General features: G+C 43.1%; 1 pseudogene; it reads right to left on the bottom strand.

Annotated features, from left to right (window-relative positions):
* Positions 1-343: 343 nt before the first annotated feature.
* Positions 344-24,673, bottom strand: LOC136465695 (putative multidrug resistance protein; annotated as a pseudogene).
* Between the last annotated feature and the right edge of the window lie 80 nt (positions 24,674-24,753).

Here is a 24,753-nt window from a genome sequence, read left to right as displayed (position 1 = left end):
GCTCAGTATCGTAATCATTACAAGGCTACTCATTTATAAACAAAACTCAATCTTCAGTAAAGTCGATTTGGGATGTACTTATCTGAAATTCACTCATTGTCCTACTAGTTCCCATGGAAGTTATAGTGAACCATTGGATGATATGAACTTACAATCAGAAACTGGGTCAGTACGTAGCTGCCCCTTCACCAACTCTTAAAGACGTTAATTAGTACATATGAGCAGGTGCCAAGTGCCAAGTGCTAGCTCTGAATATTGCACATCCCGGCACCCTACGAAGGTCGGCTACTGCTCTGTACTTAGCCGACTTCCTTCTTGCAGTTGCAGGCAAAATCCAAACATCTCAGTGCTGCTTGCCTCCCTGCGGCTGCAAAGTGACCAAACCAAAGTAGGCCCCAGAGCAACCGTTGGCCATTAGGGACGCATGCGTGCCCTTCTCTACGACGACTCCCCTATCAATTACAGCTATCATATCACAGCTCTGGATGGTGCTGAGCCTGTGCGCCACCACCACACTGGTCCGGCCAACCATCACCCTGTCCAGGGCCTCCTGCACCGCCTTCTCGGACTGGCTGTCCAGTGCGCTTGTAGCTTCATCTAGCAACAGGATGGCTGGGTTCTTGAGAATGGCGCGGGCGATGGCGATGCGCTGCTTCTGCCCTCCTGATAGTTGGACACCCCAGTCTCCACACCATGTGTCCTACCCATCCTTGAGGTTACTGATGAAGTCGTGCGCATTGGCGGACCTTGCCGCCTCCTCGACCTCTGCCTCACTTGCCATCTCCGCCTCCAACATTATGTTCTCTTTTATAGTGCCAGCGAACAATGTTGGCTCTTGGCTGACAAGTCCAATATGTCGACGCAGAGCTTGGAGATTGTATGCTTTGATGTCTCTACCATCTATATTCACCACGCCTTTGAGTGGGTCGTAGAACTGCTCTATAAGCCCGATGATGGTTGACTTGCCAGAGCCACTTTGCCCGACAAGGGCTGTTGACTTGCCTGCCATTATGCTCAGCGAGAATCCTCTGAAGATGATCACATCTGGCCTGGATGGATATGCGAAATCAACTCCTACAACTTCCACCTCTCCGATGAGCTTCTCTGGCTTGTACCCCTGAGGATTGTCGGGGTCAATCTTCGTTAGGCGTCCGAGAATAGCGAACACAAAAGAGACCGCTTCAGCACCTTTGATGATATCTGTTGTCATGCTACATGCATCTGCTATCACACGCCCTGTGCTGACTAGAACATGTTAGATTGATCCCACCAGTTTGGCCCAACGGCCAATTGGGCCTTGATCCGCGCCCTGATCGGGGGCGCCCAACCCTAACTATGGTTGGTGGGCCCCCATCGCACAGCGCCATAAAAAGGGAGGTGGCGACCGAGGCACAAGGCACGAGGTTCACATGCGCCGCCAGAAACCCCACCTACACTCCTAACCCTAGCCGATCTAGAGAGGGGGCGCTGCCAACGACGGGAAGTACCACCACCGGCTTCACGCCGCCTCTGCACGGCTGTCTCTGTGACAGCGCCTCCACCGCACCGTTCGACACTGCTGCTGGGACACTGCACCGACAGCATGGCTTCCTCCTCTTCCTCCAAGCCCGACGGTTTGCATCTCCGAACCTCTCTCCTTCTATCTCTAAATCCCATACTAGTTCATGTTCTAGGGCTTGCTATTTATCCCAAATATCAATATATATGCTAGATCCATGGCTAGTGGATCCTATCAAGTCCATCAATGGTATCAGTCGCCTAACTAGGCGTAGATCTAGCTTATCGGGGTAGAAAACTGAGTAGAAGAATGTAGAAGGAGGGGATTTGACTTGTGAATCAGATTGAACCCCAACCCAGAACCCAAACCCTAACCCTAGAACAAAGGTCGGCGAGGGGAGGACTTACCCGGTTCCTCGCCGTCGTCGCTACCGCCGCGCGTGGGAAGAAGCACCCGTCGCCGCCTCGTCGACATGCGGGTGTAGGGTCGAGATGGCGGACTAGAGGGGGGGTGAATAGTCCTTTCTAAAATTAACCGCGTCGGCTAACCGAAACAAGTGCGGAATTAAAACTATCGGTCTAGCTAAGACTACACCTCTCTATCTATGTTCTCTAGCACCTTCCAAAGATACTAATTAAGCAACAAAGGTGCCGGGCTAGCTAGAGCTCACCTAACCAATTCTAGAAGTAAGGTCACACAAACCTATGCCACTAGTACTTTAAGCAACAAGGGAGCTCCTATACAAACTAGTAAGCAAAAGCACAAAGCTATCTAAGCTTACTAGCAATACTCAATAACAAGGCAACCCATGTCAAATTAGGGAGCGCAATTACTTAGCTACACAAACTAAGCAATGTGACTTAACAAGGTCACACAAACCAAAATTAGCCACGTAAGGGAGCTACTTCTATGCTACACAAGCAAGAAGGTAACTAGTAAGCTACACAAGCTAACTAATTACAAGAGCAACTACACAAGCACAATGTATATAAAAGTAATTACAAGCTTGTGTAACGAGGATGCAAACCAACGGGAAGAACAAGGTTGACACAGTGATTTTTCTCCCGAGGTTCATGTGTTTGTCAACACGCTAGTCCCCGTTGTGTCGACCACTCACTTAGTGGTTCGACGGCTAATTGGCATCACTCGCCAAGCCCGCACGTCGGGCACCGTAAGAACCTACCCCGAAAGTGAGGGTAGCTCAATGACACGCTCAACTAGAATTGCTCTTCGCGGCTCCCACGGGGCGAGCACAATGCCCCTCACAAAGCTCTTCTCCAGAGCACCGCACAAGCTTCTTACGGGCTTCAACGGAGACCACTACCAAGCCGTCTAGGAGGTGGCAACCTCCAAGAGTAACAAGCACCACCAGCTTGTAACAAAATCACCTAGTGCCACTCGATGCAACCTCACGATGCAATCGCATTAGAATCGCTCTTACACAATCGAATAATCACTATCAAGCATATATGAGATGGAGGGCTTTCAAGCACTACAACACAAGCCACCAAGGCTCTAGTGTGCTCAGCTGCCGGCCCAAGGCCGGGACCCCTTCTATTTATAGCCACACGGGCTAAAATAGCCATTACCCCTTCACTGGGCATTTTTTGGGTTGACCGGACGCTCCGGTCATATCGACCGGACGCAGGACCTCAGCGTCCGATCAACGGATGCTCGCCACGTGTTGCCTCTATTCAACCTCAGTCACTTGATCTCAACGGTCAAGTGATGACCGGACACAGCTGCTCAAATTGACCGGACGCAGCAACCATATCGTCCGGTCGTTTCTAGTAAGGTACCAGTCACGACCGAACACGTCCGGTCGGTCATGATCGGACGTAGCGTCAGTGTCCGGTCACTTTCAGCGCCAGCGTTCGGTCGAAGATCGATGCCTGCACGCACTCTGCTGCCACTGACCGGACACAGAACCCCAGCGTCCGGTAACCACGTGACCAGCGTCCGGTCTACTCTGTGAGACCCTATCATCTCTGAATAGGGCATCGGTGGCACCGTCGGACTATCCGTACTCTACAGGCGGACACTCCACCGGTGGAGTTTCGATCCCTTCTCGCCTCCGTTCCATCGCCGAGTTAATCCACATCAACTCCAACTTCATCTCCTTTATAAATGTGCCAACACCGCCAAGTGTACACCCCCATGTGTATGTGTGTTAGCATTTTCACAATCATTTTTCAAAGGATTAGCCACTCAACTTGCCACACCACTCAATCTTAGCGACGATGCAAAGTTAGATCACTCGAGTGGCACTAGATGACCGATATGCAAACAAGTTTGCCCCTCTTTATAGTATGGCCATCTATCCTAAATCCGGTCATAAACTTCTCTACACACCTATGACTGATGAAATGAAATACCCTAGGTTATACCTTTGCCTTGCGCATTCCATTCCATCTCCTCTAATGTCGATGCAACACATGCACCAATATGATCAACAATGATATGATCCACTTCATATCATCACATGATCATATGGTTCATCAATCTTGACTACACTTGCTTTTTACCGTTGCCTTCGTCCATCGGCACCAAGTCTTGCTTAAGCTTCACTGTCACGCGGTCCATCGCTCCAAAGCCTCCAACTTGCCCTTCACGCTTGCAACTGGTTCATCAAACCAAGTCATGTCTTGATCTTCTCCACCTTGATCACATGACTCAATGTCATGTCTCATTTGCAATGAGCTCCTTCATCATCACATGTGTGAGCTTTGCAACATCTCCAAGTCATTTTCACCTTCATGGCATATGTTGCTCACACATATGAACCTATGGACTAATCATCTGTGTATCTCACATAAACACAATTAGTTCACCTAGGTTGTTACTCAATTACCAAAATCACACAAGGACCTTTCAATCTCTCCTTTTTTGGTAATTGATGACAACTCTACAAAGATATGGAAATTAAGCTCTTTTGGATTCATGTTGCTTGTTCAAGCAATTTTACCATGTGAAAATGATTTTGGACAAGTACCACAAATCCGAGATGGTAGTATTAGCTCCCCCTACATATGTGCTAGAGTGTTTGGTTTGAAGTTCACACATATGTATAGATTGGAATTGTGGGAGAGTAATTACTACCAAATAATGCTAAGGTGTATAGAGTAAACCTTTGAAGCGTGAAATCAATCGGAGTTGCACCTTTAAGTTCATCCTTAGCACCATGGTTAGCTAGATATCACTTGGAAATAAAATGACTAGACACCTCATGAGATCAACATTAAAACCATGGTACTAGCATTAGTTGAAAATCATACCAAGTGTCGAGCTATCATCCTATGCATGCTAGTTATTAAATCATCAAACAAATTCTACAACTAGCATACACCACACAAGCATGCATATTGAATTTAAAAACTTATGTTATGCAAGCAAGCACATGAATATGCACATATCAAATGCAATCAATCAAAGTTTATGAGCTTGCTCCCCCTACTTTTGTGCTTTTCTTGTCCAAAGAATTTTGATCCATCTCTTTTCTTCAATGTTGCTCTCTCTTTGTTCATGTCCATATCCAACCTCTACTTCTTTGAGCTTTTATATCTTATCTCTCCCCCTTGTATAATCTCAATCTCAAAGCTTTCATATCTTTATACAATCTCTCCTCCTTTGTCATCAATCTCTATAAAAGGTGAGCTTCTCATTGATGCAAAGGTATACGTTTTAGGGTAGATGGTTGAGACTTGAATCTTGCATTTTTTATGGACATCACTTGATTGTTGAAATAACACCACTTGTAGATACCACTTATAACTTGTACCACTTGTATCTTGTGTAGGGGTTCTTGAGATACCACACATAAGATTTTTTATCTTGAGATCAATTTGTGGGACACCTCCCTCTATGTGATAGCATGGGTCATCCATTTGATACACTTGAGCTCTTGTAGGTGAAGGATGCATTCTTTATTTGATGATCACTTAAAGTTGAGGATCACTTGTGGAACCATCGTCTTACATGATTGATACCATGTATAGATGTGATATCACTTGAAAAAATCTTCTAGTATGGAACCACTTGTTGGATTTATCAATAAAAATTATTTCTTGAACATTTGCTATCTTCATGAGTACCACTTATAGGATGTCACTTGTGAGTTGATCTAGACATCACTTGTAGATTCTTAATGAAATACTTGAGTCTAGATACCACTTGTAACAAACAAACTAGATATCTATTTGTATTGTTGTTTTGTGCTTGTACTCTTATCACTATCATGAGCTTCTATGGTTGACTTGAATTAAATTGATTTGCCTAAGCTTTTAAGTCTGGTTTGAACCAATGGCAAGCTTCTTCACACCCCTTGTAAGGGTTATCTTGCCAATGTTGTACGTGTCACTTGTTAGCAATCCAAATTAAGTCAAGTAATTGGGTTCACTAGCTCATGAGCAAATTCATATACTAACCACTAGATCAAGTAATCATTCAAGTAATAGTGGCAGACTATGAATTTAAACATTTTATTTGTTATGCATGATCCTATGAAGCATGTACTATATGCACTAACCACATACTAGTATGGGATGAAATAATCATGCACATTACAATGATACATTTGCTATGTTGGAGTAGATGATAGTCACATAGATTTCAATTTATTACTCCAATAGCAATGTAAAGTCCAATTATAAGTTTGGTGAAGACCAATAGACACCATTTTGAATTCCACTCTTCACCCATATGAAATGAATACCACTTATGATCAAGTGTACTTTCTTATTGTGGTTGGCTTGCTTCATCTTTTGATCTTTGCTTGCATGATAGAACTATTTGGAATACCACTTGAAATATCATGACTAGCTTTTTTGGGTGTTGCTTGTTTTTCTTGATCAACCCTTTTGATTGCTTCAACTAAGCATCTCAAATATCCCTCGGATCACCACTTCCACGTTAGCCTTTCAAGTACCACACTTTGTTTACCTACATATAGGCGGCAAGCCACTACACTAGGGAGAAGTGACCTCTTTTCAAAGAACCATTCTTGATACTCACTTGAAACATCTCGATTGATTGATCCAAATGATGGACTTAACTTGATGAGTAACCTTAATTTCTTCTTTAAGTTCTTTTCTTTCTACTTGTTTAAGCCATTTTCTTTCTACCAAATGATCTCTAATCATATCTAGAACTTAAACTTCATATTCAACTTGAGTTTGATCTTGATCTTCATCTTGAGTATCAAATGTGTGCAAAGTACACTCCACAATCAAATGGCTTTGTACTTTTTACTTGTCATGCTTTTAGATCATCTCAAAACCAAACTTAGGTGCCTCAATTATTTATAAACATGTTTCTAATTTGAGGACCTTTCAATCAAAGTGACTCCAAATAAATCCAATAATTATCACGTTTCTAGCAGATTTTGTACTCTTCAAAGAAAAATACATATATCCCAAAGTACAAATCCAAATGCCACAAAATTTGGTGGAGATGTGCTTAACTAAGTTATCTAACAGTTGTAAAAATTTGAGCTTCATTTCACTTCTAGATTGCTACCAGATTTCAATTATTCCATCACTGCTACATGCTGAAAACTGTTGCACTATAGCTGACAAGAACCACTCCAAAACCGAAATATTTCTTATCCAATTTTTATAAAATTTCTAAAGAATCTCATACCATAAGTCTAAAGCATGTACACCAATTTTCATGTCAATCCAATAAGTTTTGATCACTCAAACATGGCTAAGATCATAGCTCACTCAGATTTTTAATATAGGACAGATTTCAATCACTTGAGCTATACTTCATCAAATATGAATCAAACTTGAAACTAACTTGTTTGAATACTTTCACAAGACATAAATCCATTCAATCAACTTACTAAATGTCATCTTATGAACTTATCCAACACAAATCAACCCAAACTTGACTACTAATCAATTATCCATTCAATCATCTTATAGCAAGCAACATTACATATTTATCCAATTCAATCAACTCATATGCACCCAAATAAAATGATCAACAAGAGATATACTTTGGTTAGCTCATGATCATCCAACTAGCAAGCTTCAACTTAATTATTTGTAAGTCATCAAGTATATCCAATGAATCACCAACAACTTGAATTATAATACTTGTTTGTTGATAGCACTTAGACTTCACTCAATTTTCACTTGGCATTAGGTTTGGATGTGCACTAGGCTTCATATCTTAACTCAACATATGATGATTAATATGAAATCAATTCAATCAAGTCTCTAATGCCGATGGTACCTACAATCAATCATTCACTTTTTGATGGTACCCAAACAAGTTTGGGTCCTCTCAAGTTAGGAGCAACATACTTAGGCATAGCCTTAGTATGAATAGTGGAATGTTTTGCAATAGCAACCATAGAGGTACCATTATCATCCTTCCTAGGTATAGAATCATCATCAATTGAAATAGGCTTAGAAGTTTTACCTAGGGGACATGAATGTGCCATGTGTCCCCTTTCTCGACATGAGTAGCACTTTCTCTTTGATTGAGCCTTCTCTTCCTTGCTCATATGGTGCTTCTCATTGCCTTGCCTCTCATGGATTGCTTAAGCTTTTTTCTCAAGCTTGGTAGGACACTTAGAGGCAAAGTGTCCCGTACTTCTATACTTGAAGCACTTGATATGAGCATAATCTTTCTTCTCATCTTCATTCTTGCTCATCATCTTAGCATCTTGAGTTTGCATTGGATGCCTTGCTTTTCCACCTCTTCTTGTTTTCTTCTTCTTTATCATCAAATCACCACCATCTTCATGGTTGATCTTGATTTGCTTTTGGGGTGTCTTCTCTTGCTCAACTTGTGGCTTTGGTTGAGGCTTCACTTGTTGCTTCACCAATTGCTTGGTTGGGCACATTGAGCTAAGATGACCCCAAGTGCGGCACTTGAAGCACTTCAATGCCTTAGCCTCTCTTCTTCTTTCTTCAACTTGAGTTTTTCTTCATTTGGGCAACCATTTGCAAGATGTCCCACTTCATGACACTTGAAGCACATGAAATGAGAGAGCTTCTCTTGTTCTTGCTTCTTCATCTCTCTTTTATATCTTCTCTTGCCCTATCTTTTGCCCTTGATCTTGCTCTTGTTGAAGCCAATATCACTTATGTCATTGTGGCTTTCTTGATGATTGACTTTTCTAGTCTTGAAGCCGACTCCACTTTTGTCACCAAAGTTTCTTTGAGTCTTCAATATATGCTCAAAGGTGACTTGAGAGTTGTAGCACCTCTCTAACTTGTTGCTCAATTTCTTCACTTGTTCATTGAGCTCATTGTTCTCCTTCAAAAGGTTAGTCTTACAAGACATAGAAGTAGAACAAGTATCTATATGCGAAGAATATGGCATAGCTAATAAATCATCACAAGAGGTTGATATATGCTTCTTGCCTACATCACAAGGGTTAGCAACAATATGTGATTGATCAATTGACCCATATGGTGAGCTCTCACTATTTTTAAGTTTCTTTGTTAACACTTTAATGAGAGATGCATGTTGTTCTAATAATTCATCATGAGATGCAAGTAGTGTCTCATGATTCAATTTTAGCTCATCATGTGAAGATTTGAAAGCATCAAGTAATTTCTTATGTTCTTCATAAGAGTTCTTGAGAAATGAGTTTTTATTTTTCAATTTCAATGTTTTAGCTTTCTCATTTTCTAAAGACATGGTCATGCTAGCAAGTCTACTAACAAGCTCATCATATGAATCAACATGATCAACCACATTATCATTTGATACCTTGGTGTCACCTTGTGACATGAGACAATATGGTGTAGTTTGAGAGCTTGTAGTAGCATCATCATCATAGCTTGAGCATGAACCAACATCACCATCAAATGTGCATGGGATAGCATCATCATTTGCAACACTTGTGGCATCATCATTCTTGTCAAGTGATCTTGTGGTGTGATCATCATCATCATCACTTGACCATGAGGTGGAGCAATCTTCCATAATTACCGAATTGTGGCTATGCTCAACACACTCATGCACCTCCTTCTTGGGCTCATCCTCCTTGAATTTGCCATCATCCCACATGGAGGAATCACCGTAGGTGTGCTTGATTGACTCCCATATCTCATGAGCGGTTCCCACATAGTTTATCCTTTTCATTAAATCAAAGCTCAAAGCATCCGTTAGATAACAACAAGCATGTGCATCAAGTTCATAGAGAACTCTTTGAGTTTTGGTGAGATTTTTATGGTCCAAGACATGGGTGAGACCACTAGTGACAATCCACCAAAACTTAGGTCCCTTTGCACGAAAATGATCAAGCATGTGATTTTTCTAAAGTACAAAGTTTGTACCATAAAAATATGTCTCACAAACATCTAGCCCACTAGACGCTATCCTCTCGGGTCGGTGAAAACCACAAATGAGAGACCTAGCTCCGATACCACTTGTAGGGTCGAGATGGCAGACTAGAGGGGGGTGAATAGTCATTTCTAAAATTAACCGCGTCGGCTAACTGAAATAAGTGCGAAATTAAAACTATCGGTCTAGCTAAGGCTACATCCCTCTATCTATGTTCTCTAGCACCTTCCAAATATACTAATTAAGCAACAAAGGTGTCGGACTAGCTAGAGCTCACCTAACCAATTTTAGAAATAAGGTCACACAAACCTATGCCACTAATACTTTAAGCAACAAGGGAGCTCCTATACAAACTAGTAAGCAAAAGCACAAAGTTATCTAAGCTTACTAGCAATGCTCAATAACAAGGCAACCCATGTCAAATTAGGGAGCGCAATTACTTAGTTACACAACCTAAGCAATGTGACTTAATAAGGTCACACAAACGAAATTAGCCACACAAGGGAGCTACTTCTATGCTACATAAGCAAGAAGGTAACTAGTAAGCTACACAAGCTAACTAATTATAAGAGCAACTACACAAGCACAATGTATATAAAAGTAATTACAAGCTTGTGTAACGAGGATGCAAACCAACGGGAAGAACAAGGTTGACACGGTGATTTTTCTCCTAAGGTTTACGTGTTTGCCAACACGCTAGTCTCCGTTGTGTCGACTGCTCACTTGGTGGTTCGGCAGCTAATTGGCATCACCCGTCAAGCCCGAATGTCGGGCACCGCAAAAACCTACCCCGAAACTGAGGATAGCTCAATGACACGCTCAACTAGAGTTACTCTTCGCGGCTTCTGCGGGGCGAGCACAATGCCCCTCACAAAGCTCTTCTCCGGAGCACCGCACAAGCTTCTTGTGGGCTTCAACGGAGACCACCACAAAGCCATCTAGGAGGTGGCAACCTCCAAGAGTAACAAGCACCACTGGCTTGCAACTCGATCACCTAGTGCCACTCGATGCAACCTCACAATGCAATCGCACTAGAATCGCTCTCTCACAAAATCGGATCATCACTATCAAGCATATGTGAGATGGAGGGCTTCCAAGCACTACAATATAAGCCACCAAGGCTCTAGTGTGCTCAGCTACCGGCCTAAGGCTGTGACCCCTTCTATTTATAGCCCCATGGGCTAAAATAGCCGTTACCCCTTCACTGGGCGTTTTTTGGGTTGACCGGATGCGCCGGTCATATCGACCGGACGCAAGACCTTAGCGTCTGGTCAACAGATGCTCGCCACGGGTCGCCTCCATTCAACCTCATTCACTTGATCTCAACGGTCAAGTGATGATCGGACGCAGCTGCTCAAATTGACCGGACGCAGCAACCACAACATCCGGTCGTTTCCAGTAAGGTACCAGTCACGACCGAACACGTCCGGTCGGTCATGATCGGATGCAGCGTCAGCATCTGGTCCTTCTCCAACTTTTTTGTGGCGCCTACGTCACCGTACGTTAGCTTGACCGGAGGCACCCTGTCAGTGTCCGATCACTTCCAGCGCCAGCGTCCGGTCGAAGATCGATACCTGCACGCTCTCTGCTGCCACTGATCGGACACAGGACCCCAGCGTCCGGTCACCACGTGACCAACGTTCGGTCCACTCTGTGAGACCCTATCACCTCTAAATAGGACATCGGTGGCACCGTCGGACTATCCGTACTCTATGGGCGGACACTCCACCGGTGGAGTTTTGATCCCTTCTCGCCTCCATTCCATTGCCGAGTTAATCCACATCAACTCTAACTTCATCTACTTTATAAATGTGCCAACACCGCCAAGTGTACACCACCATGTGTATGTGTGTTAGCATTTTCACAATCATTTTTCAAAGGATTAGCCACTCAACTTGCCATGCCACTCAATCCTAGCGACGATGCAAAGTTGGATCACTCAAGTGGCACTAGATGACCGATATGTAAACAAGTTTGCCCCTCTTGATAGTATGACCATCTATCCTAAACCTGGTCATAAACTTCTCTACACACCTATGACCGGTGAAATGAAATACCCTAGATTATACCTTTGCCTTGCGCATTCTATTCCATCTCCTCCAATGTTGATGCAACACATGCACCAACATGATCAACAATGATATGATCCACTTTATATCATCACATGATCATATGGTTCATCGATCTTGACTACACTTACTTTTCACCGTTGCCTTCGTCCATCGGCACCAAGTCTTGCTTAAGCTTCACCGCCACACGGTCCATCGCTCTAAAGCCTCCAACTTGCCCTTCACGCTTGCAACCGGTCCATCAAGCCAAGTCTTGTCTTGATCTTCTCGACGACGGCTAGGGCACCGTCGCCCAGACCGCTCGACGACGGCGCACTCAACCAAGGGCCAGTGCGCGCATCGACGAGGGGACCGACCGTGGCGCCACTCTGCTGCTCGTTTACTTTCCCGGGTGCAGCGCTGAGGAGAAGAGAGGAGGGAAAGAAAGATTAGAATGTGCTTAGGGTTTCGGATGCGACGCGGATGCCGGTTTTGATCTCACATGGAGCGTGGATGGTTGTCAGATCACGATGGACGGTCGATGTTCGCTAGACCAAAATTGGCCCAGGCGAGGTTGGAGATTCCCAGCCCAGGCCCACATTGCGGCCTGGGCACGAGCGCGGGCGCGCGGGTGGGTTTTCGCTGCTAGGCCGCGTACTATTTCACTGGGCTGGGCCAAATGAATAGTAGATACTGAGTTATTCTTTTATTATTTTCAGAAGCAAATTTTGATCTTTTTTTGTCCAGTTTTAATCTTTGTCAAAATTTGAACCAATGGAATAATTTTTCAGAGAGTAGATTAGTACAGTAAAATGCTTTTGAAAAGTAGATAAATATTTTTTTCATGTTTTCGCTGCAATATTAAAGTTTATTATCTTCTAATTAAATTCGAACCAACGGGAGAATTTAATTTGAAGAGTAGTCATTTTTAGTCAGTAAATTATAATATTGTTATTTTTCTGACCAGCGTTGATAATAGCAATATTATAATATTTATTCATAAGTTTTTCTATGCATTAATTCTATTTCTGCCCAACGGTGATGTAGAATTAGTGTATAAGAAAGTTGTATGTTTTAATTTTGACCAATGTTAAATTAAGCATGCAATTATTATGACATATTTTCTCACTATCTCTGATGGTATTTTTCAGGGCTCAACCTATTGGCATTTATCTCGCACATACCGCTTCTTGAAGGGGGCAACTATAGGGTATGGCGAGAGAAGTATGAGCTAGCACTTGCGTTGTCTGAAAATGACCTAGCGCTTACCTCCCCATGTCGTACTGAGCCAGTGGACCCGATGAGGGAAGAAAATAAGTTTGATGTTGATTTCACTGCTCGACGGTGAGATCATGCAGAAGTACGGATGAAATATGATCTCGAACATAAGAAATTGGATATTTCAAACCGCAAGTGCTTGATGGTGGCTATGTCCACTATTTTAGATGCGATAAGAGGGTCTATCCCAAATTGTAATACCGCCATAGAGTATCTTAAGAAAGTGGAGAGTCGGTTTACTGGCTCTTCAAAGGCTTATGCCAGTACTTTGATCAAGAAATTATTCAATGAGAAATACACTGGTGGTGGTATCAGAGAGCACATACTGAAGATGAGCAACACGGCTTTAAAGCTAAAGCCAATGGATTTGGGGCTCAAGGATGAGTTCCTTATTCATTTGGTTTTTGCTTCCTTGCACAAAGAATATGAAACTTTTGTTGTGAACTGCAACATGCAGCCCGATAAGTGGGATACAGAGAAGCTTATTGCAATTGTGTTCAAGAGAAGAGGCTGAAAAGCTCATAGGGTGACTCTACTAACATGCAGCCCGATAAGCGAAAGAGTGCATGATGTATCTTTAAAATTATGGCACTATCGTTTAGACCATATTTCGAGGGAGAGAATAGAGCGATTGATTAAGAAATCAATTCTTGCACCTTTAGAATTTTCAGATTTAAAACAATGCATTGATTGCATAAAAGGAAAATACGTTAAGAAAATAAAGAAAGATGCCAAACAAAGCGTAGGAATTTAAGAAATAATTCACACAGATATTTGTGGTCCTTTTCCTGTGAAGAGGGTAGATGGTTATAATTCATTTATAACATTCATAGATGATTATTCTCGTTTTGGCTATATTTATCCAATCAAGGAAAGATCGAAAGCATTGGATAAATTTAAGATATTCAAGGCTAAAGTAGAAAATCAGCACAGCTTAAAGATTAAGGTAGTAAGATCATACTACGGTCGACACACCCCATATGCCCAAGTTACTAGACCTTTTGCAAGGTTCCTACAGGAAAATGACATAGTTGCCCATTATTCTACATCGGGCGATGAAAGCTCTAGTTTGGTTTTGGTTAATTGATGAAACCCTAAGTGCTAACCTAGTTTATCAAGATGATTATGAGATAGGTAGCACTACTCCGAGTGATGAAGCAATGGCGAAGATCATGACAATGGTGATGGTCAAATGCTTAAACTTGGAAAAGAAGAAAGAGAAAAACAAAAGGCTCAAGGCAAAGGTATAAAATATAGGAGCCATTTTGTTTTAGTGATCAAGACACTTAGTGAGTGTGATCACATTTAGGATAGATAGCCGTACTATTAAGAGGAGTGGAACTCGTATCGGAATGTGGTTATCAAAGTGCCACTAGATGCTCTAATTCATTACATATGCATTTAGGATCTAGTAGAGTGCTAACACCCTTGAAAATGTTTGTGAAAATATGCTAACACTTGTGCACAAGGTGATACACTTGGTGGTGTTGGCACATCTACAAAGGAGGTGGTGTTTGCAGGGTTGAGATGGGTTTGGAGTCCCTCTCTCCCTCCCGCCGAGCTTGTTCGGTGGGATTCAGCGCTTTCGGGAAAATGAAATGCCTATTTTCTATTGCGCCGAATGCAAATTCTTGTGGTTGGCACATTGGATCAAGGGTGAAGAAGTTAGAAGTGAAAACGAGTTGATCGCGAAGATGCTGGCGTCGGTCAACTGACCGGACGCTGGGTCTAAAAGCACCGGACGCTGGTTTCTACGTCTGGTCAAACTGACGGGTCTGCATAGTACCAAGGGTATTGCACCGGACGCTGGTCTGTGTCCGGTCAAGGTGGACCGGACGTGTCCGATCGAAAAAATATGCCTCGGGGAGCTTACTGGAAATGACCAGACGTTGGGGCTTCAGCGTCCGGTCAGTTTTACCGGAGCATCCGGTCAGCTTCGCAGCAGTTGAAATCTGACGAATAGTGTTTGAAGCTGGTGACGCATGGCGTCCATCGGGCGACCAGACGCTGAGGGCCAGCGTCTGGTCAGTATGACTGGAGCGTCTGGTCAGAGCGTGTTTTGCCTAGTAAAGGGGTATAACGGCTCTATTTGATGGGGGCTCTATTTATAGCCCCATGGCTGGCTCAAGGGAGTACTCTTGCACATTTTTCATTGACATAGCAACCTTATGAGCTTAGCCAAAGTCCTTCCACTCATCTCCATCATTGATTCATCATCTTTGTGAGATTGGGAGAGAATCCAAGTGCATTGCTTGAGTGATTGCATCTAGAGGCACTTGGTATTCGTGTTGCGCTGTGGATTTCGCTTGTTTCTCTTGGTGGTTGCCACCACCTAGACGGTTGGAGCAGCGGTGAAGGATCGGCACGAGTTGGTGATTGTTCGTGGCCGCCTTCGGTGATTGTGAGGGGAGTTGTACCTTCCCCGGTAGAGTGCCGAAAGGTAACTCTAGTAAATTGCTCGTGTCATTGAGTTACCTCACTTGTGGGTTGGTTCTTGCGGTGTCCTATCGTGTGGACAAGGTTTGTGAAACACCTCTTAGCCGCCAAACCACCAAGTGTTGGTCGACACAATGGGGACATAGCGTGTTGGCAAGCACGTGAACCTCGGGAGAAAATCAATTGTCTCTCTTCTTTGGCATTCTCCTGGTGATTGGCTATATATTCATCTTGTGATTGGTTCATCCCCTACACGTCGGTATAATCACTCTACTCACTCATTTACATTCTTGCAAACTAGTTGATACAAGCTCTTTAGTGTAATTAGAATTGAGAGCTTGCTTTATTATTTACATTCATCTAGTTGAGCTCTTTAGAGTAGCAAGGTTGAGAGCTCTTAGTGAGTAATTACATAGCAAGTTTGTGTGCCTAAGTATTCATTGCAACTAGAATTGTTGGATAGGTGGCTTGCAACCCTTGTAGAGCTAGAGCAAGTTTGCATTACGCTATTTGTCATACTAATCAAATTGCTCTAGTTGATTTGTAGATTTTTAAATAGGCTATTCACCCCCCCTCTAGCCATATTAGGACCTTTCAGGCGAGCCTCAGCAGAATGGAGTAGCTAAAAGACGCAACCGTACCTTAATGGATATGGTGAGAAGCATGATAAGTTACTTTACTCTACCAATAAGTTTATGGATGGAGGCGTTAAAAACCGCCATTCATATTCTTAATCGAGTGCCAAGCAAGTCGGTGCCCAAAACACCATATGAGTTGTGGATAGGAAAGAAACCCTCACTTAACTATTTACATGTGTGGGGTTGTCCAACTGAGGCTAAAGTCTTTAACCCAAACATAGGGAAGCTAGACTTCAAGACAGTCAGTTGCTATTTTATTGGCTATCTAGAAAAGTCAAAAGGTTATCGCTTCTATTGTCCTGATAAACAAACAAAGTTTGTAGAAACAAGACATGCTATGTTCTTAAAGGATGTTATATAATCAGGGGGAGCATGGTAGCTTGAGAAATTAATTTTGAAGAGAAGCGGGTATACGTGCCCACTCTGTTGGTTCAGGAGCCATACTTCAGGGTACCTGTTGTTGCTGTACCAATAGTGCAAGACACTATAGTAATAGCACATGTTGTTAGTTCTCCTGTGACAACAATGAATGAACATGAGAAACCTGTCCTTCAGGATCCCGTAGAACCCATTGTCACATATGAGGAGGAGCAACAATAGCCTCATATAAAACAAGCGTCATCGAACGAAGCCCCTAGAAGGTCTCAGAGTCAGGAGATCAGTCAGTCCTAAAGACTGAAGTTTATGACTGTGAGGAATTTCAAATGGAGGATGATCCCACCTCATTTGAAGAAGCTATGAGAAGCGCTCACTCATCAAAGTGGCTTGAAGCCATAGAAGATGAAATAAAATCAATGAAAACCAATGGTGTTTGGGACTTAGAAATAATTCCTAAAGGAGCCAAGACAGTAGGCTGTAAATGGGTCTACAAAACCAAACATGACTTCAAAGGGAATATAGAAAGATTCAAAGCGTGACTTATGGCAAAAGGTTTTACGCAAAGAGAAGGTATAGATTATAATAAGATATTTTCTCCAGTCTGATGCAAGAATTCTTTTAGAATCATAATGGCGCTTATAGCATATTATGATTTAGAATTACATCAGATGGATATAAAGACAATGTCCCTAAACAGGGATCTGGAGGAAAATATTTACATGGCACAACCAAAAGGTTTTGTTATGGAAGAAGAAGAACATATGGGATGCCGCCTGAAGAAATCCATTTACGAATTAAAACAAGCTTCAAGACAGTGGTATTTAAAGTTTGATAGTACAATAAGAAAGCTTAGGTTTCAAGAAAATGTAGATGACAATTGCGTTTATGCAAAGTTCAAGAATGGGAAATACATTTTCCTAGTCTTGTATGTGGATGATATCTTGCTCGCTAGCAGTGATGTTAATGTACTACTAGAAACAAAGAAGTTCTTATCTTCGAAGTTTGATATGAAGGATCTCGGTGAAGCTTCTTTCGTCCTAGGAATAGAGATTCACCGAGATAGAGAAAAGGGGGTTTTAGGATTATCATAAAAGGCATACTTAGAAAAAGTTCTAAAGAAATACAGTATGCAAAATTATAAGTCTTCACCTGCTCCCATAGTCAAGGGCGATAGATATGGGGAATTTCAATGTCCTAGGAACCAATATGAGATCGATTAAATGAAAGCGGTTCCATATAATTCAGCTATCGAAAGTTTACAGTATGCCCAAGTATGTACTCTCCATGACTTAGCATTTGTTACTGGGTTACTTGGCAGATATCAGAGTAATCCAGGAATAGAGCACTAGAAATTAGTAAAGAAAGTTTTGCGTTACCTGTAAGGTACGAAGGGTCTCATGCTAACGTACAGAAGATCTGATTTCTTACACATAGAGGGCTATACAGATTCTGATTATGCGGGAGATAACAGAAAATTCACGTCAAGATACATATTCACTCTCGCAGGAGGAGCTATATCATGGAAAAGCTCAAAGCAAACCATCACTATATCGTACACAATATATGCCAGTTTGTAGCATGTTATGAGGACATAGGGTAGGTGAATTGGCTAAAGAAATTCATGTCGGGGTTGAAAGTGGTAGACGACATAGATAAGCCACTCAAGTTATACTGCGATAATAATCCAACAGTATGTTATGCCCACAACAATAAGTCAAGTGGTGCTGCCAAGCACATTGACATAAAATATTATGTTGTGAAAGATAAATTCTAGGATCATATAATTAGTCTTGAGCATATAAGAAAAGAAAAGATGCTCGTAGATCCGCTTACAAAAGGCTTACCACCCAGCGTGTTCAGAGAACACTTAGTCGGCATGGGTTTAAGGGAAAGCATATGATTCCTGGACAATGAGGGCCTAGTTGAGAATCTGTTTCAAAACAGAGAGGTGCATTTGTAGCTATTTAATCTAATAGCAACAGACCGTGACGATGAGGGATGCTCTATGCTCTAATCTGTGATGGAATGAGAACAAAATAAAGTAAGTTAAGTTTAAGTCATAAGGTGATATCAAGGGGGGAATGTTAGATTGATCCCACCAGTTTGGCCCAACGGTCAATTGGGCCTTGATTCGCGCCCTAATCAGGGGCGGCCAACCCTAACTATGGTTGGTGGGCCCTTGTCACACAACGCCATAAAAAGGGAGGTGGGGGCCGGGGCACAAGGCACGAGGTTCACCTGCACTACCAGAAACCCCACCTACACTCCTAACCCTAGCCGATTTAGAGAGGGGGCGTTGCTAGAGACGGGAAGTACCGCCACCGGTTTCACCACCGCCTCTGCACGGTCGCCTCTGTGACGGTGCCTCCACCACGCCGTTCGACACCGCCGTCGGGACACTACACCGACGGCATGGCTTCCTCCTCTTCCTCCAAGCCGATGGTTTGCATCTTCAAACCTCTCTCCTTCTATCTCTAAATCATGTACTAGTTCATATTCTAGGGCTTGCTATTTATCTCAAATATCAATATATATGCTAGATTTATGACTAGTGGATCCTGTCAAGTCCATTAGAATCATGCTGGTTTGGAAGACCGCCTCCATAGCAATGAGCCGCTCAGCCATGAGCTTGCCACTATGCTAGTAGCTGAGGGCCCATGAGAATATGGTGAGGCTCATAGAGGCGCCGAGGCCTAGACCTGTGAACCACGACTACCGGATGCTCTCCTTGTGTGGCCCATCCTGCGCCTGGCCGAAGAGGCGTAGGATGCGGCCCTGGGATGAGAAGGCGGTGATGGTGCGGAGGTTGGAGACAGCGTCAGCAGCTAGCTTGCTAGTTTCGGACTGGGCTTCTATCGACTTCGTGGACGTGTTCTTCAGCAAGACACGATGAGCATAGGAGCAAGCAATGATAAACGGCTGCAGTGCTATCATGACAAGGGCCGACCGCCAGGAAATGACAAGACCCATGGTGCAAAGCAATGACCACCATGGAACCCGTCTGGATCAACAGAGCCATTCGGTCACACTAGTAAAAAAGGGCTTCTATTCCTGGCTGCCAACCCCCTTTATTCCTGGTTATGCAGCCGAGAATAGGAGTTCAGGAATAAAGGGTTAGTAGCCGGGAATAGAAGTGGACCTTTAGTCCCGGTTGGTGATACCAACCGGGACTAAAAAGGTAGCCACGCCAGCGCCTGGGCTGGCCCCTTTATTCCCGATTGGTATTACCAACCGGGACTAAAGGGTCTTTTTTTTTTCCTGCTTATTTCAATTGATGATTCTTTTTTGTTTTAATTTGGTTTTTAAATACGCATTATTCGCTGCAAAGTAATATACGTATATGCGCGCATACTGTAAAGTTTTCGCTCGATCAATGCACGCAAGCAACACAAGTAAAAGTAAACTAAAACATAATATTACATTTCATCATCACATGTAAAGTTTGCATTAATTATACATTTCATCATCACATGTTCTTTGGATCAATATGAAATTTGGCTTTTATCATCACATATTTGGGTCATAGTAAAACTCACCGCCGGGAGTTAAGACCTGATCATTCAGAAATCCACCTATTGTCTCTTGGATTGCTTTGAGATGGTGTGTGTCCAGGGTTTTTTCCTTCAACCAACGAGTCTTCAATTTGAGATATGAGATAAAGAAAAAGTATATTAGTATATATATATATGTATCAAGAATAATGATAAATAAATTGTATCTATCACGAATATATATATAAAAAATATATGTATGAAGAATATATATATATATGTGTACACTTACCCTTTTTTGCTCTAGACTAGTTCTTTTTTAGCACACTCTCGTGAACTCACAAACATAGTATCCACATAGATTGGTCCCCTGGGGCTGCAGCAAAACCCACTTTACGAGAAAAAGATTCGTCATCATCCGAACATAGGGAAATTGAACTAAGGTAGGTATATAGTACTTACTTTGTATAGCACTACTTTTAGTGGCACTTTACGTTTCATATGGTGTTCCTGACAGACCTTTTGCCTCTAGTTCATCCATAATGCTCAGCAGTCACGATGGAATATGTCAGTTTATCTTTCTCTCTATTGGGCCGGAATAGTCCACTATCTTTAGCTTTTAGAATTTGAATCAACCTTTCTGTTGCTCTTTCGAGTTTTGTGCCATGGACGAGCTTCCCGGTGACTGGGTCCAATCCTCCCCCATGACCTAAAAACCAACGCTTTGTGCGTTCAGGCCACGGTGCTGATTCAGGTACGACCCCCTTGGCAATAAGGTCTGCTTCTATTTTTTGCCACTTGGGAACGGAAGTCGCGTAGCCACCTGATCCCATGTTATGGTGGTATTGCTTTTGTCTGGAATTCTCTTGGTTCCTTCTCGCCCGTTCCGCACCCTCTTCTGATGTCTTGAACTGTACAAATTCCTCCTAGTAGGGCCTTGCCTTCACGATTGGGCCCTTATCATTCCAATTTGGAGTCTTGTTCTTCTTGACGTATGATTTGTACAGCTGCTTCTTCCAACATTGGAATTGGGTGGCCATCTTCTTCATTGTCCAGTGCCTAACTCGCTCCGTCAACCTTTCATGGGTGATGTCTTCATGATAATCATCTGTTTGGAGCGTGAAATGTGCAAGAACATCTTGCCAAATCAGCTCCTTGTCCTTATCAGAGACATAACTAATATGAGGAGCATTGTTATTTTTTCCCATTCATGGGCATTGATCGGGAGCTTGTCCCTTACAAGGTACCCACAGTGGTACATGAATTTCTATGCATATTGTCCTAGTTGTTCGTATGTAGCCACGTTGAATTCTGAGATGATGTAGCAGCCTTCCAACGGCTTTTTGGCCCCTCGAACATTCTTTGTGTTCCCCGTCGTCGTCGTCGATCCAGATGGCTATGTACACATAGAAACACAAAAAGTATTATAAAACGAAGGTTGATCCAGTGGGCTACATGTATGCATAATAAATAAATGAGAGCTAGATATTGAGAAATATATACCTCGCCGGAATTATCTTCATGAACAACTTCCTCAACAATATGATTGAGATTCAAGTATTGACTCCCGTCGTCTTTCTGCTGGTCATTATCAACATCGACACAATGTTCAGTGCCGACGTTGATAATATCCATCATTTCCACCTCCAGGTCATCGTCTCTCGGGTCGGTCATAGAGAGCCTAAACAATTATAAAACAATGATTATGCAATTAGGGTTTCATAGACATTTCATACACATTTCGAGGCGGTGGTGCCTGCGCAGGGCGGCCGGCCAGCGTCGGTGGCCGGGGAGGGTTTAGGGTGGTTTAGGGTTTAGGGTATAGGCCACATGGTATCAGAATATAACACAATTGATTTTTTTCCAAAGGAAAAAATTATACATGTATACATTAATTGATAAATATATATATATACACACATTAATTTCATACATATATACATTAATTGATATATATATATACACATTTCATACATATATACATTAATTGATATATATATACACATTTCATACATATATAATTTCATACATATATACATTAATACACATTTCGTCAATATAATTCATAAATATAATAAATATAATATATATATATATATATACCGGCGGTTTAGAATGGAGTGTTGGCGACGGGCGGTGGTGGACAGCGGTCTGGATCCGAGGCCATGGGGACTCATGGCCGGGCGTGGCGTCGTCGAGGCTACTCCGGCGAGGTGTGGGTGGGCGGCCCGGGAAAGCGAAACGGCGGCGGCGTGGCGCGCGCGTGGCGGCAGGGGCAGCCAGGGGCTCCTCCTTGAGGGACGCGGCGTCAGGGCTACTTCGGCGAGGTGGGCGGGTGTCGGGGTGCCCTCCTGTGAGGAAGGCGGCGTCGGAGGTGGCCGGGAAGGCGAAATCGGCGGTGGCGTGGCGCGCGCGCGGCATCGGGGGCGACCGAGGGCTCCTCGGTGAGGGGCGTGGCGTCGGGGCTACTCCGGCGAGGTAGGCGAGCCTCGGGGTGCCCTCCGGTGAGGAAGGCGGCGTCGGGGGTGGCTGGGGAGGCGAATCAGCGGCGGCGGAGCTCTGGGCACGCGCTGAAGACGAAGACGATCGATGAGGAGGAAGAGAGAAGGGAGGCGGCGGTATATAGGAGAGGGACCTTTAGTCCCGGCTCCATCCACCGCCCGGGACTAAAGAATTTTTTGGCGGGCCGCCAAATGCAGCCCACCTTTAGTCCTGGCTGGTGGCAGGAGCCAGGACTAAAGGTGTGCTACATTTTCATTCCAGCCAACTTTTAAGCAGATCAGTTTATTTTATATATGTTTTGTATTTAAATGTTTAAGTCTTATTATTTGCGCAGTAAATTCAATACTAGGCATAAATTTTTTTTAGAAAAAGTAATAAACTTTATTTTCATTTAGTGCACAAAAAAAATATGTGACCTAAACTATTATGTTTTTTATTATAAATGTTGAACATAATGCAACTAATACTCACTATTTTCGTTAATGTAAAAATGTAGACTTTAATTGAAATTATTAAATTTATTGGTTTTCGACAGGAAATTAGTTTTCACGTAATTGTAACGTAAATCTTTAGGTTCTTCATTAATCATTGTATAATTAATCGGTGAGTTTGGGCGGAAATTCAATTAAAGTTAAAAAAGTACCAAATCACCTCAGAAAAATCTCAAATTTGGTGGTGGCTACACATAAGGCATTTGAAGTCTTGAGAAAAAGTTTCAGACCAATCCGGCACTAGAAAGCACATGGACCAGAAAATTCAAAGTATAGTTAATAAAAGAATATAATCAATTAAAGGGTCTTTTCTCTTATTAAATAAATGTTTGGGTGCTTTCTTGTCGAGAAAGTGACTTAGTTCAGATGGCTAGCTAGTGCGCTGCGGTTTGGACCTTGGCTATGAGGTCATGGGTTCAATGCCTGGCTGCCCCATTTTTTTTGTCCAGCGTCGGGACTGTATTATTTTATCAAGAAAGATTTTATCCTGGTTATAGCCCAGAGCCGGGACTAAAGGTCATCCTTTAGTCCCGGCTGGATCCTCAAGCCGGGAGTAAAGATTTATTTCCGGTTGGAGGGTTCAGCCGGGACTAAAGGATAATCTTTAGTCCCGGCTCTGGGCTATAACCGGGACTAATTGTTGCCTGCCGTCGCCACACACTTGGGGCAGGAACTTTGTATCCTTGTTTGAGGATATAACCGGGACTAATAGTCCCTTTAGTCCCGAACACAAAAAATACTGAGACTAAAGACAAAAATAGAGACGGGATGAAAGGTCTGTTTTCTAGTAGTGTCACCCACCAGTGACCTTACCTGCAACACAAATATATGTTCATGTATATATGAACATGTATGTATGACTATACTTTTGCAAGTATGATCATAAGCTATAGTACATAGTATTTTTCTGAGTACAGTACTTACTATGTTGGCGTCCTTCGCGAGCTGTGAGCATATATTGCCAGTGGAGTTGTCATCGTTGTCAAACCATCCAATCTCAAAAGTGAGGATTTTCGCAAGTTCGCTCCCTGATCCTCTTGGTCAGGCATTCTCCCATGGCAGCAAAGCTATAGTGCTGTCCAATGTTGAGCATGAATGAGAGCGCAACGAGAGCGAGGAAGATGAAAGCATACATCCTTGTTTTGTCCTTGATCTCCTCATGATCGGTCGAGTAGTAGATGGACAATGTGCACCCCATGCCATATGCAAAAATAGGCTGGATTGCCCCAGATAGGACTGCACATGAGCTCCCCACCAGTGCAAACTTCCACTCCGGTGCATTGAGGAGAAGCAACCTTCCGAAGGATGGCACAGGAGGCTTTGGCTTCTCATCAGCGTTCTCGCCATCTCTTGCATCACCGATAATGGAGCATGCTGAACTTGACCTGCAGCTAGCTGAAGAGCCCATCTTGATATTGTTGCTGCTGCTGCATTGCCCTGCACTAGGAGATGCACCACAAGTTCCGCCAACCTCGGCGGTGTCTTGTTCGTTTGTCTTATAATCCGTACTTTTCAGCTTGTTTTTTTTAGGCGGAACAGTGTTTTTCTCTCATATCAAATCAATCGGAACAGTGTTTTGGCTTATTTTTTCAGCGAAGCGAACGGATCCGATGGCTGAAAATGGACAAGAGATGAGTACATGCCATTCTTGTTGGAGTTGTTCCAAATTCACTCCAGGATATAGGCCGG

Source organism: Miscanthus floridulus, chromosome 7, assembly GCF_019320115.1.
Source record: "Miscanthus floridulus cultivar M001 chromosome 7, ASM1932011v1, whole genome shotgun sequence".
NCBI lineage: Eukaryota > Viridiplantae > Streptophyta > Magnoliopsida > Poales > Poaceae > Miscanthus > Miscanthus floridulus.
This window is presented reverse-complemented; position numbering and strand designations above follow the sequence as displayed.